The sequence below is a fragment of the Hakea prostrata genome, chromosome 8 (assembly GCF_041222555.1).
Source record: "Hakea prostrata isolate BN-2017 chromosome 8, UWA_Hpros_2, whole genome shotgun sequence".
NCBI classification, from domain to species: domain Eukaryota; kingdom Viridiplantae; phylum Streptophyta; class Magnoliopsida; order Proteales; family Proteaceae; genus Hakea; species Hakea prostrata.
Window position 1 is genome coordinate 40,593,098 of NC_142607.1, and position 14,042 is coordinate 40,607,139.

Here is a 14,042-nt window from a genome sequence, read left to right on the forward strand (position 1 = left end):
GGGTTATCCGATTGACGTCAATAATTTGTGAATTTAAATACTAAAACTACAAAGTGATTTATTTTTTCTTTTAGTAAACAAGACCTTCGTTAAAACAAGAAATGGGATAGTAGGATACAACCGAAGAGTCATGACAATCCATAGCCAAGCTACTTATGAACACCAAGTGTCTCATAATAAATCCTAGCCATTGGATGGTTTGGTTTGATCGATGAATCAAATTGATTAGATTGATTCAAAAAATGTAGATTATTTAAACGATTCAATGGGTAGGATTCATTATGAAAAACATGGGCTACTCATAACTAGCTTGCAATGGATGGTACTAGTTTGGACATTGCGGAAGACTTAAACCCATATAAAATGAGCGTGGATCATCTCCCTTGACAGGGAGCACTCGGTGCTCTTTCAATGTGGAATCCATAAGTAAAAAATAATAAAATATTTAAAAACATAAATCTCATCACCCTAATCCTGTGGAGCCCTCTGTAATTAGTGGTCAACAACCGTCGGAGAAACGATCCGAACTCATAGAAAATAGCTTAAAATTTAGATTCTCTATAAGCCTATCTTCTGCTCAAGGAAAAAAAAGAAATTCAGCCTATTTTTTCAGCATGTGCAAAAGATGGATAAGAAAAAAATAATAGTACAAATAATCATACTTATGAATACTGATATATGAATCAAGGAACGATTTCTCGTTCGTTTCGCCCGGTTCGCCGAGCGGCGAACTGGGCGAAACGGCGAAATAGCGATATTTCGTCACTCCATTCGGCAAATTTCGCCCCCCTTGTTAAACCCATGAGCTCTTAGTAATAGCTGTTGGTCAAAACCAAGTAACCATTCAATGATAAACCCCTTTGTTTTGCTTAATTTGAACACTTCACAAGAATTTAGACCAAGCTCTCAATCAATGACCTAATATTCTACTGACATCCACTACAGTCCGATTCTGTTATGACCACGTAAAATAATGAATGACATTTATGTTCAAAGTCATCACCTCAAATTCCTTTTTAATCGCATGTTGGTTTCAGAGTCTTCTATTTCTTCTAAGCCTCGAGAACAAAAACAGTTGTGGCATTTCATTTTAGGCCCTTCAATTATGTGATTTTCAATTAGTGAGCGTGGATGGAAACTAGACTGGTTATTCTCTTTAAACTTCTCATGGTTGATGGAAAATTTCAGTTATTAAAATATTTTTTTCTGTTATGACCAGATAAAATAATGAATGACATTTATGTTCAAAGTCATCACCTCAAATTCCTTTTTAATCGCATGTTGGTTTCAGAGTCTTCTATTTCTTCTAAGCCTCGAGAACAAAAAGAGTTGTGGCATTTCATTTCAGGCCCTTCAATTATGTGATTTTCAATTAGTGAGCGTGGATGGAAACTAGACTGGTTCTTGTCCTTAAATTTCTCATGGTTGATTTTCAATTAGTGAGTGTGGATGGAAACTAGACTGGTTCTTGTCCTTAAATTTCTCATGGTTGATGGAAAATTTCAGATATTGAAATATTTTTTTTCATAATTTTTTTTTTTTTTTTTTTTTTTTTTTGATGAGGTTCATCCAGCTTACGCGCACCACAATTATATCCTCAAAGGAGATTATATATATATATAATTAATGCCGCCCGAACAGTGCGAACTCAAAACCTCCCCTAGGGAACTTGGGCCTTTAACCGCTTTATTTTTTTGGGAGGTATGTGATCACAAGTCTCTATTTTTTGCATTTCGATTACACTCTTAGGAAACTTTTTTATATAAAACTTAAATTTATTATAAAAAAAGAAGAAGTTAGAATCGTTTATTTCTTCACTAAGAGGATGGTTATTACTAATTGAGCAACTTTATGATGATTTTACAAACTTTATTTAGGAATTGTCTGGTATTTATCTTCGAAGTTTATTTTATTTTATTTTATTTATATAAATTCGCATTGTATAATCCGTTGTAGTCTAGTTGGTCAGGATACTCGGCTCTCACCCGAGAGACCCGGGTTCAAGTCCCGGCAACGGAATTTTTTATGCTTAACTATATTTTCTATTGGCAGAATTACTTAGTAATAAATTATTATCGAACACATGTGCACATCAAGCGCCCGTGGCCTAATGGATAAGGCGTCTGACTTCTAATCAGGCGATTGTGGGTTCGAGTCCCACCGGGCGTGTTCTAACATAAACCACAGAATTATTAAAAAGTAAAATATAAATATTTTGATTTAACAAGTTTAATATTTTATTTTTTAAAAAATTTTAGGTACATGATGTGACTCATTGAAGTGTTTTTGTAAAATTTTCAATTGATGTTTTGCACTCATTGAAGTGTTTTTGTTATTTTTGCAAATTTTGTATTAATGATTTGTAGAGAAAAAAGTCAGACTAATATTATTCATGCTCTTAAAATTTTACATAGTGATTGACGTTGACGTGTGGGTGTGTATTATATATATAATATATAACCAATGAACTTTTTTCCGGTGAATTTCAGCGAAATATCGGCGAAATTTGCTGGTTTCGCCGGGCGCCGCCCAGCGAACCCGGCGAAACGAACGAAAGTTCGTTCCTTGACTATAACACCTCATTTACCATACATTCAAGAATTATATTTATCTTTGAACACTACCAAAGTGGACCTCTTAAAAAGTTTATAATAATGGAGGTTCAGAATAGTGTTATAGTGGAAAAATTCAACCCTACCAACGATGTTATCCCTTGAAAGTAAACCATATGGGGAAAGAACTTATAATAGTGGAGGTTCAAAATAGTGTTTTAGGTACATGATGTGACTCATTGAAGTGTTTTTGTAAAATTTTCAATCAATGTTTTGCAGTTTGCAGGTACATGATGTGACTTATTGAAGTGTTTTTGTTATTTTTGCAAATTTTGTATTAATGATTTGCAGAGAAAAAAGTCAGACTAATATTATTCATGTTCTTAAAATTTTACATTGAGATTGACGTTGACGTGTGGGTGTGTATATATATAATATATGAGAAGGTGGTAGCTGAACGGACGTGTGAAAAGGTTAGGTAAGCGGTTCTACCATTAGATTTGTTTACTAAATTTGAGTCGTTCATTAAGATTTCTATTTTCCTTCCTATTATTTATAGGTTAATTAATTAACCTTCTATTGCCGGTTAAAGGTTCTAAGAGAAAGAAAAGAAGTACGCTCAAATCTCGCACGTTCGCAGTCAGATTTTCCTCTATTCGTTCACTATTTCTTCCTCTTCCTTCTCAATCGGCTTCACTTTCCTCTGTTCGTCTTTTTTTTCGTTTTTTCCTTCTCCACTTCGCTGGTGGCTTTCAATAAGGAAGACAGATTTTTCCTTTTACAAGGCCTACTTCTTTCCACTGTTGACAGATGCTCGATCAAGTGGATCAGTGGCCATTTGAAAACCCTAAGTATTGATGTTCAAGAAAACTCTTTACTTGCGTTTCAAGGCATGACTAAGTCGTTGCTTTCTCCCATGTGAAAAAAAGGGCGCACAGAAAGAAAGAAAGAACAAAAAAAGAAAACAAAAAAAGAAAAAAAGAAAGAAATTGCAAAAAAGGATATTTTCTTTTAAGATCCAAGTTCTAATCATTCGAAAAACCATTCCCAAGTTTAGACTGAGATCAATGTTTATTTTTCTATTCATGTCATCGTCTGAAAGGCCATTGGCAGTGTTTACCATAAAGAGGTGCCTCTGAAATAATGATATTTACCTTTGAACACTACCAAAGTGGACCTCTTAAAAAAGTTATAATAGTGGAGGTTCAAAATAGTGTTATAGTGGAAAAATTCAACCCTACCAACGATATTATCCCTTGAAAGTAAAACATATGGGGAAAGAACTTATAATAGTGGAGGTTCAGAATAGTGTTTTAAGTACATAATGTGACTCATTGAAGAGTTTTTGTTATTTTTGCAAATTTTGTATTAATGATTTGCAGAGAAAAAAAGTCAAACTAATATTATTCATGCTCTTAAAATTTTACATAGAGATTGACGTTGACGTGTGGGTGTGTATTATATATATAATATATAACCAATGAACTTTTTTCCGGTGAATTTGGGCGAAATATCGTCGAGAAAATTTGGTTTGCTTGGTTTGCGGACGCCCGCCAATGAACACCAGCGAAACGAACGAAAGTTCGTTCCTTGACTATAACACCTCCTTTACCATACATTCAAGAATGATATTTACCTTTGAACACTACCAAAGTGGACCTCTTAAAAAATTTATAATAGTGGAGTTTCAGAATAGTGTTATAGTGGAAAAATTCAACCCTACCAACGATGTTATCCCTTGAAAATAAACCATATGGGGAAAGAACTTATAATATAGATTTCAATTAATATAGAAGATGATAGCATTTTTTCATCTACATGTGCATTTTTTTTTTAAAACTTAGCAATTCTATTTATGAACAGTAAAAGTAAAATTATTATATTAATTAGATAATTCGTGGCTAATAATTTCTTTTAGTACCTAAATTCAATTTTAATATAAGCTTGATAATTGAAAATAACGACTTTGTGTAAATAAATATAGTAATACCTAAATAACTTATACAACTCTTAAGGGTGTCATATTTTAGTTTGAATCATTAAAATTTACTAAAATCATTTGAAAAATTCAAATGATCCAACTACTCCTTATTGAATAGGCTCTTAGTAGAGATATGATGGGTTAGACATGAAAATCGATTTTATCCAAATAAAAAAAAAAATTTATTCAATTTTGTTGTTCATCACATTCCTTAAAGTATTTACCACTTATAATAATTTATTTTTAAATTTTATTATATAGTGTATATTAGTTCATTATATTAATATTAAATAATGAACCTACATTGTAAAAAATGAAATTCAAGATACTCTCTAACAAATAAATTTGAAAGGTAAAATAATATTTGTGTAATTATATATATCATACTTTTGACAACTTACCACCCTGTCTATTATCCAACCAAACAAGCATTAGAGTGGTAAAATGTATTTTCCATGTTTGGTGGAAAAAAAAAAAAAAAAACTTTTTCACTATTCATTCTCATTTTATTTCCTTGTCTCTCATTTCACAACAAATGAGTCAAAATGTATAATTTTTTCACCCATTTTTATCTTACAGACATATGAACATTAAGAGTCCATTTGTGTGAAGAATATGAAGTGGGGTGAACAAAAGGGGATGAGAAAAAGTAACATTTTGTCTGTTTATGTGTTGAATACTTTTCTCACCACATTTTTTTTTTAAATCCTTACACTTTGTGTGAGACTTTTGTAAAAAATGAAAAATAATGAAAATAAATTATTTTAATTATTATGCTACCCATATTTTCAACTTTTCCACAAAATTATTTTATTTTCTTTTCTATTTTTCCACTACACTTTCAATGGATTCCATATCCATCTTTCTCACCCTTTTTTTTTTTTTTTGCAAACAAACGACTCTTTAAAGATGGGGTGGAAAAAGTTGTTTTGCCAAATTAGTAGACAATTCTTTTAAATTATGAAGAACAAAGATTCAACTAGGGTACAAAGGACATGCCTCCTACTAGTCCAGTTCTACAACAACGAAACTGTTAAGCAATGTAACTCTAAACGCAACGGAATTGAAGCAAGAATTAAAGAAATAACAAGACACTAGCATTTTTACTTGGTTCGGTCCTTAAGACCTACATCCAAAGATGAGTAGTGAACTCATCAAGACATGCAATAATCCAATAGTCAAGAGAAGAAGGTTATAGCACTATGAGATCTACCCAACAAAAGCCCCAAGCATGAGATAAGAAGAAGATAATCTAAACAAGAACGAAAGCACCTGTTTAAAGCAACACCTCTATCCTCTCTTCAAGGCAACCGAATACACCATATGCAGGGATTCTTTCACACCTTCAGAAGCAAGCAAGCTTCACTAAATCACACTTGAATGGCCTCTTGAACCAGCAACAACAAGCACCAACAGCAAGCCCTAAGGCTTCTCTCGCAGATCAGAAGGAAATGAGAACCATAGAAGAGAAGAGAATGAAATGATCGTGTGTTACCCTAAACCCCCAAATGACAAGCATATATACATAAGGTTGAAAAGACAGAACTACCCCTCAAACATATACATAAGACTGTCCTGTCCTGTCCTGTCCTAATGAGAAGTAAAAGACATAAACACCTTTACATTATACAACATAAATGAAAAAAAAAAAAAAAGATGATGAACAACAGCTAAACTCACCTTCAAGCTTCAAAGAACAAAGCACCTTCAACCAACACCTTTTGTAAGAAAATGTCACTCCGAAACCCTAGCGAAAAAAATATTAGAGAAATAGAAAGAAAAAAAAAAAAAAACAAAAAAACAAATAAAAGACATGAAAAACATCAGCTTTAAACCTCATCTTCAAACTTCAGAAAACAAAGTACCTTTGACCAACAAATTCTCCTTCGGTCATTTGAAACCCTACCGTGAGAAAAAAAAAAAAAACTCAGAGAAACTAGAAGAAAAGTTGAATAAGAACATCAAGAACAACAAACTTCAACTTTTTTTTAACCAACTTCAACTCACCTTCAAGAGTTGAAGACTATTCGAGACGGGTGTCAAGAGAGAAGACTGTTTGAGAGCTCCTTGCCATTCGAGTGTTGTTCTGTCAAACGTGAATCATCTTATTCAACCCCCTTTATACATAGGGTTAATACTATTCATCTCACCCAAAACCCAGGACTCAGTTCATTTACATTTTTACTCTAAATTTTGAAATGGTTGGATTGATGAACCGCCCCCATGTTTTCCAACCAAACATGGTCAAAAAACCAGTTCATGAATCCGTTGGGATTTCAAATCCCTGGATTCACACAACCAAACATGCCCTAATGATTTTGTCTGTTTATGTGTTGAACACTTTTCTTATCACATTTCTTTTAAAATTCTATACTTTATGAGACTTTGTAGGAAAAAATAATAATGAAAAAAATTATTTTAATTATTATGAGACTCATATTTTCAACTTTTCTACAAAATTATTTCATTTCTTTTTCTATTTTTCCACTACACTCTCAATGGATTCCATGTATCTATCTTTCCCTCCCCTTTTCTTTATTGCAAACAAATGATTCCTTAAAGATGAGGTGGAAAAAATTGTTTTGCCAAATAAATAGGCAATTCCCTTAAATTATGGAAAATTGTCTCTTCAGTATCTCCTTTTTTTAAACAAGCAAACATTTTTTTTAAAATTATTTTTCTTTCTCACAAATTCTCACATAAAAGTATAAAATTTTTACAAGAGATGGAGTTGGAAATTTTATTTTGCCATACAAGCATATAATTCTCTTAAAAATCATGAAAAGTTGTTTCTCTATTAATCTTCATTTTCTTTTACTAGTTTATTTTTAATAAATAACTCAAGTTGTATTTTTCTCTTAGATTCAAGTTTAAATACATAATTGGTTTCATCAAAAAAAAAAAAAAAATGTTGTTTAATTATGTTGCCTACCATGACAATATGACAAATTTATTAATATAAATAAGAATTTTCATTTCACAAAGATAAGGTGGTTAAAAGATTAAATATCTTATTTAATTAAATATTATAATAATAAAGTGTTCTATAAGGGTGAGTATTGACAGAAAATTGATGGACCACAATTATAGCCATGAGGTCAAGGCATCGAAATAGCATTTCAATAAAAATTGTTGGGGTAAGACTGCATAGGAAAATTGCCCCCTCCCGCTATAGACTTTGCTTGTGTAGAAGCCTTCGGTATTGGATTTGTCATTTTTAATAACAAATCGTTCTATGTGATTAATGTGATATCCATGTTTAACCATAGTGAATAGTCAAAATGATGGCTTCACTCTCACGAAATGTGAAAATCCTACCTTATGATGTTAATATATTGATAGTTAAATGAATGTTAGAATTTTATGGAATTAAATTTTTTATAGTTTTGAAAATAATAATTAATATTGAATGAAAGGAACACTAATATTTATTGAGATTTTACAGGCCAAGAGACTTTTGATTATAGGCACAGGAAACTCTAAAAGAAATGCATTTCAAACATACATAAAATGTCAAATAAAGATGAATTCAATAATGCATTTATATCATCATTCTTTACGTCATTAATTGCATCGTACCATACACATTAGTACAACATAAAATATAGTTCAAATATTACTCTAGTGTGTGAAAGTGTAATCCTTGAAATTTCACGAAAACTGATTGTCTTGTCACAATAGATCGTCTATATTATGGTTGTATCATATGCTTTACAAATGAATTATGTCTGGATCTTATAAGAGATGGTTCTATTTTCATGCGTTAGTGACACCCACCAAACAATTAGGGATACTTCTTGGATCAACACCATTATATTCGATAATATTGCGTTAGAGCGTTTCTCATTCTTCGATTAAATTTACATTAAATATTAGATATAAAATATTTCTTATTTTTTGCTCATTTGTTTTAATGTTCTAACTTTTTATTGATAATAAAAATAATATAATAGTTTTGATAGATTTTACTATACAATTCATGATGTTTTAAATATGAAAATAAGGGAGATATGATGATGACGATAATTTTTTTATTTTTTTATATGAAATCAAATTTATTTAGACAACTAAACTAAAGCTATGGACATACAAAGGTTCTGAAGCCAAGGAGTGGATATAAGTCAGCGCACCATACATACCACCAACTAGGCCTTCCTTATTAGGTGATCGGCTAAAATTAATATACTTAAGAATATAAGACAAAGTAGAACTTCCAAAGTATGAGCCATGATGCTAAATATCCAAAATAGTGAGGCTAAATTCAATGATGTCGGTCTTTTAAACTTGTAAAGGCTACTAACAAGTTTCAAGCAGTCTATTCTACTATAAGATCATTGACACTTTTAGCTAAAGTGTATGACATAACTTCTCACATTAGGGAACATATTAAATCTATAGGATTTGTGAATCTTAAAATGGTAATGAAGGGCATGTTGAAAGTAAAAATTATATTTTGAAAAATGTGAAAAATGACTTGTTATTAAAAAATGGTGGTTATATATATAGTAAATAAGTTACACTATAGTAGTGGTGGTTACAATATAGCAATCCCTATGTGGGTGTTGTACGTCTGTCCCCTTATGTGGGTGTTGTATATCTGTCCCCCTATGTGGGTGTTGGTGTTTTTTTGGTGTTTTTGTTCTAAGGGTTTTGTGGACGTGATCCATTTTGGGTTTGACCCAACCCTTACCCTGGCTGACCATGTCTATTGCATATACGACAGTTTGGTCATTTGCCGCTCCTTGGTTCGGTTCGAACCTTGTGTACTCATGCAGTTGTACATGTTTGTATTTTTTTTTAGTTCTCTGAATGAAGCACTGTTTACCAAAAAAAATTATAGTATAGCAATGGTGATTAATCATGTAGTAAACTAAGTTAATATGTAACAACTATGGTTGTACATGTGTTCACATATGTTAAATTTTGAAGTCATATTTATCACAATTTTAAATTTTAAACGTGATAAACGTGAGTTTAGTCAAAGTCTTTAAAGACAGTTTGACCATGGTCATCTATGCAAAATGTGATGTCTACTTTTAAATTATGTAATTGACATATCTTATAAATATGTTGGATAAATTATTCATTTGATACAAGGGAGGAAAAATAAATGTAGTGAAACTTATATATAAAATTTGTATGATATAGTGAAGTTGGTAGTTATTTCCTTTGATTTCTAAGTTTATATCAATATAATTCATCAAATATATTAGTAAATATATTACTTGGATTCTATAGGGCGAATTTGGTGCCAAAGGCTTTCACACTAACAGAGTTTGGGAGCAGTTCTCTTATGTAGTCTTACCGCAATAATTATTTCGTTTATAAGTATATGTTGTTTGGGACTTAAATTTCATTTTAAAAAACTAACTATTAAAATATATAAATTATCTACATCTATGTTGATTTTTCGTATGAAATTATTTTTTTAGTTATATTGAAAAAGTCATATAACTTCTATGTAAGAACTCCAAAGATCTGTCATCTATTTCTTTTTACATAAGATTACTTTGAAATTACGTCGACCATTTTTGTAGTTAAAAATTTTCTTTTCAAGCCTTTAATTTTTCTCAATTTGTTCTTGGGCGAATTTAGTGCTAGAGGCTTTCGCACAAACAGAGTTTGGGGGCAGTTCTCATTTGCAGTTTTATCCTATAATTATTTCGTTTATAAGACTATGTTGTTTGGGACTTGAGTGTCATTTTTAAAAAATGACTATTAAAATATCCAAATTATTTACATCCATGTTGATTTTTCATATGAAATTATTTTTTCGGTTATATTGAAAAAGTCATACAACTTTTACGTAAGAAGTACAAAAATCCGTCATCTATTTCTTTTTACATAAGTTTACTTTGAAATTACGCCGACTCTTTGTATAGTTTATATTATTCTTTTCAAACATTTAATTTTTCTCAAATTTGTTCTGATACCACTTATCAAATTAATTAAATTTCATTAAAATAAACTAATCACTAAAAGAAAAGGTTTTTTCAACTTATTAAATAAGATTTTAACAATCTATATAAAGGTTTTAAGAGCACTGTTAATGTCATTTTTTTTCATGATATATTTGAACATATAAAACATCTTTAATTGGCTTCTAAAGTCAAAGAAATTGAATATAGAGGCGAAGCCCTACCTATATTAATTAAAAGCTCCCTTAAAGATGTAGTCAAGGTGCATGTAAGCTGATTTGAATGAACATGAGATCCCACAAAAAAAAAAGGAGTAAAAGTGACCAATTAGCACACATTAAAGAACCATTAGTAGTACTTACAATCCACAAAGTAAGAAAATAAGTATAAAGCCATGTCAGTTGGGAAATAAAATAGGATACATTCTTTGCCTTATGTGATGATGAGATAGACTTTATCATGTAAGTTGAGGAGAACGATTTTAGTGATTGCTTTCATATAATATTGTCTTACGGCAAAAAAAAAAAAAAAAAAAAAAAAAAAATTGAAGGTACAAACTTAGAGCAAATATCATGGTCAAAGAAAACAATTTTATTTTGTGCATCCCATATATAATAACAATATGACTTGGTTTTAGCTTTCTCATTCATCTCTTACTCATACCTTTCTCGTCATTGCTTATTGTAGGGACACATGGGTACCTCCATGGATGACATTGTCCATTGTGTTTTTTAAAAAAAAAGACAAAGAAAAAAAATTGAAACATGAATAACTCCATCCACCGCCCCAATTTACACTTGGGGGGTTAATTTGATGAAACATAAGACATAAAGAGAAGTGATCTCAAGTGTTAAATGAATTGTAATTAGTTTAATGTTGTAAGTAGCAGGTTAATTGTAAAGATTAAGAGTGTAAGCTAAAAGATTGTACAAAAGTATCTAATTTTGGATGCAAAGTTAGGCTTAGTATTAAATCTAAGCATTATAATAGTTATATAATTTCAACGGAGTTCCATTACACCTAATTGGATGTTGGAATAGCAAACTATGTAAATTATTGTGTCTGTAACTTTGTGTAATTTCATGTAATATCCACGTGGATGATGTGGATCCGACTCATATATTAGTCAAATATTGCTACTCACAAATACATTTTTTGTACTTTATTTTCTTTGTCGATCTTTTATATAAATGTAAAATAAACTAAGTATTGATATTTTCCCCCGGTACTTATAAACAAAATTTAGGAGCTATTCGTCTTTTTTGTTTTGAGTGAAAAGGAAGGAGATGCTTCATAAATCAAACTCTTAAGCCACCACCAAGTGGACTAGAACTCAAATATTAAATTAGGGCTTTTGAGTTAGATGGGCTATATCACTTATAGGGTCCTTTTGGTATATTACTACCTCATGATTTCAAATATTCTTCATAAGAATAGCAAGAGTAATGTTGTAATATACCCAAGGTTCGACATATCGGACAGTGTCATCGTGTCGGTGACTGGTAGCACCACGACACGGCGACATTCGGCTGATATGTCGGCGACTTTTGGCAGGGCTGTCAGCAAAAATTTGACCCCTAGTTTCGGGGGGTATTTAAGGTCATTTTGGCTTGAATTTTATTGTGTTGCCTAATTTGAGGCCAATAAACACACTGGGACTCGGGAGCACTATTTTGGCCTAAAACATCACTTAATCTAGAGTTTCTGATTGGCACATTCCAGGCTATATGCGGCCAAAACTGGAAGTTTGGAAAACTCATATAAACTAATGTAAACATGTAAAGAGAATACAAATACACAACTGGTGAAAAGAAATATTAAACTCTACAATTCATTATACAATTATGTTGAGTATGACTCATACTTCACATTTTGTTGTCGACTGATTATGTCACTTTGGCAAAAATCAAATGAAAAATCGGTGAAAAACTGAATGAAATTCTTGTAAATATGGTGAATTTGGCGATATATTACCGAAAAATCGATCGAAAAAATAGAACTACAAATACAAACTTGGGGCGATATGAGTTTTGTCGACAAATTTGTACATTTAGGTCCTTTTTCTGCAATTGTTTCTGCCCACAATTGGATGTTGTGGTCTTGGAAAGGTGTGATTTTTGTATCTCCTAGCTGGTCTAAGATGGTAACAACTTGAACAATATGTTGTGAGTGCCAAGGAGTCAAGATCAAACGAGGAAAGATGTGATCTAGATGCTTAGCATTGTTTCAAATTGAATGAATCTTAATTTTTTCCTTGGACATTAGGGTCAATCCACGAGCCATGCCCTCTAAATTTGCCTTTTTTGTATCAATGCCATCCATCCTCCCCCATTCTAGGAATGTGATCGTGCATTTCTCAAGCAATCCCCATAACCAACCAATTTTTTTCCGCCTGCCAATGTTCCCCTGCACAAATTAGAATTGAGACATTATTATAACCACATATATTCTATAAGTAAGGATGTTTCTTGTGACTTTTTCTAAATAATGAATTAGTTTCTTATGATTGCCTCATGAACGCAGGCCATCATATTGAATCACGTAAATTATATGTCCTCACATTCTAGTTTTGAATATTTTGTCTCTATCATCCATTACCATTTATTCCAACCATTTGACAAGGCTAATGGATCCAATGAGGTGTAGTTAATTCTTGAGAAGCAAGGAAGAGTTTGTCTCCGTAAATCTGTAATTAACAAAAAGGAAAACAATTTATGGCACACAAGAACCAAGAAAGTATGAAAGGGAGAGGGATAGAGAAACTTTCATGTATATGGAACTGCAACTCTCTGCACAGAATTTGATGAATGGTAACTGGGTTTTCTTGGAAGGGAATTCTGCAGAGTCAAAATTTTGTTTTTCAGCTGTAAGGATTCACGCGACCTTCTGCTTCAAATGCCATTATAATGCTCACGTCACCCAAGAAGTTGGTGAAGAGAAGTGAAGGAGAGGGTCTTTAGTTGCAGGAAATTATAGATATATAAGAAACTCAATAACCCATCAAGGGAAAGGGAAGGAAGAGAAAACCAGAGGAAATCAAAGACGAGACTTGAAACTTGCATTTGCAGCTTCAACTTTGGCTTCCCAAGTGTCACCCATTACAAGGTATGCAGTTTTGAACTCTCCATTCCTTTCTTCTAAAGCTTCACAAGGGTTTTCAGTATGTTTCACTGTATCTTCTTCCTTTCCCATCTTGTTCAGTTCTGGCCTTCTGAAGGGATTTAGATCTAGTTCAGATGCTGTTGGATTAGAATTTCCCTGTCAAACCCAAACATGAAAAGATTCTAATGAATAGTTGCAGGATTAGGTTCATGTTTTGTTCCTCAAGACCTTCCTTCCAACCCACGTAAGTCCCAACTCATACCATCATATAGGCATTGCTCTATCACTAGTCAAAACTGGACCCACATGCACATAAATGCATACATAGATCATATAGATGCTCACTGATATGACTCATGAGGATAACCAGACAAGAAAAAAGCTCTTTTTGCTAGTGAGAAACTGACCGGATCCCCTGATACTGTAGTCTGTGACCCACCAAACCAGGCATACTTTTTGTATGTGACCATGAATGATTTGTGCACAAGG

The 14,042-nt window shown here is 32.0% G+C and overlaps 2 non-coding genes across 2 annotated transcripts; both read left to right on the plus strand.

Moving 5' to 3' along the window:
- The first annotated feature begins 1,946 nt into the window (after positions 1-1,946).
- TRNAE-CUC (transfer RNA glutamic acid (anticodon CUC)) lies at positions 1,947-2,019 on the plus strand. Its single transcript has one exon. It is a non-coding gene; the product is annotated as a tRNA-Glu (tRNA).
- Positions 2,020-2,096: 77 nt separating this feature from the next.
- On the plus strand, positions 2,097-2,169 carry TRNAR-UCU (transfer RNA arginine (anticodon UCU)). Its single transcript has one exon. It is a non-coding gene; the product is annotated as a tRNA-Arg (tRNA).
- The last annotated feature ends 11,873 nt before the right edge of the window (positions 2,170-14,042 follow it).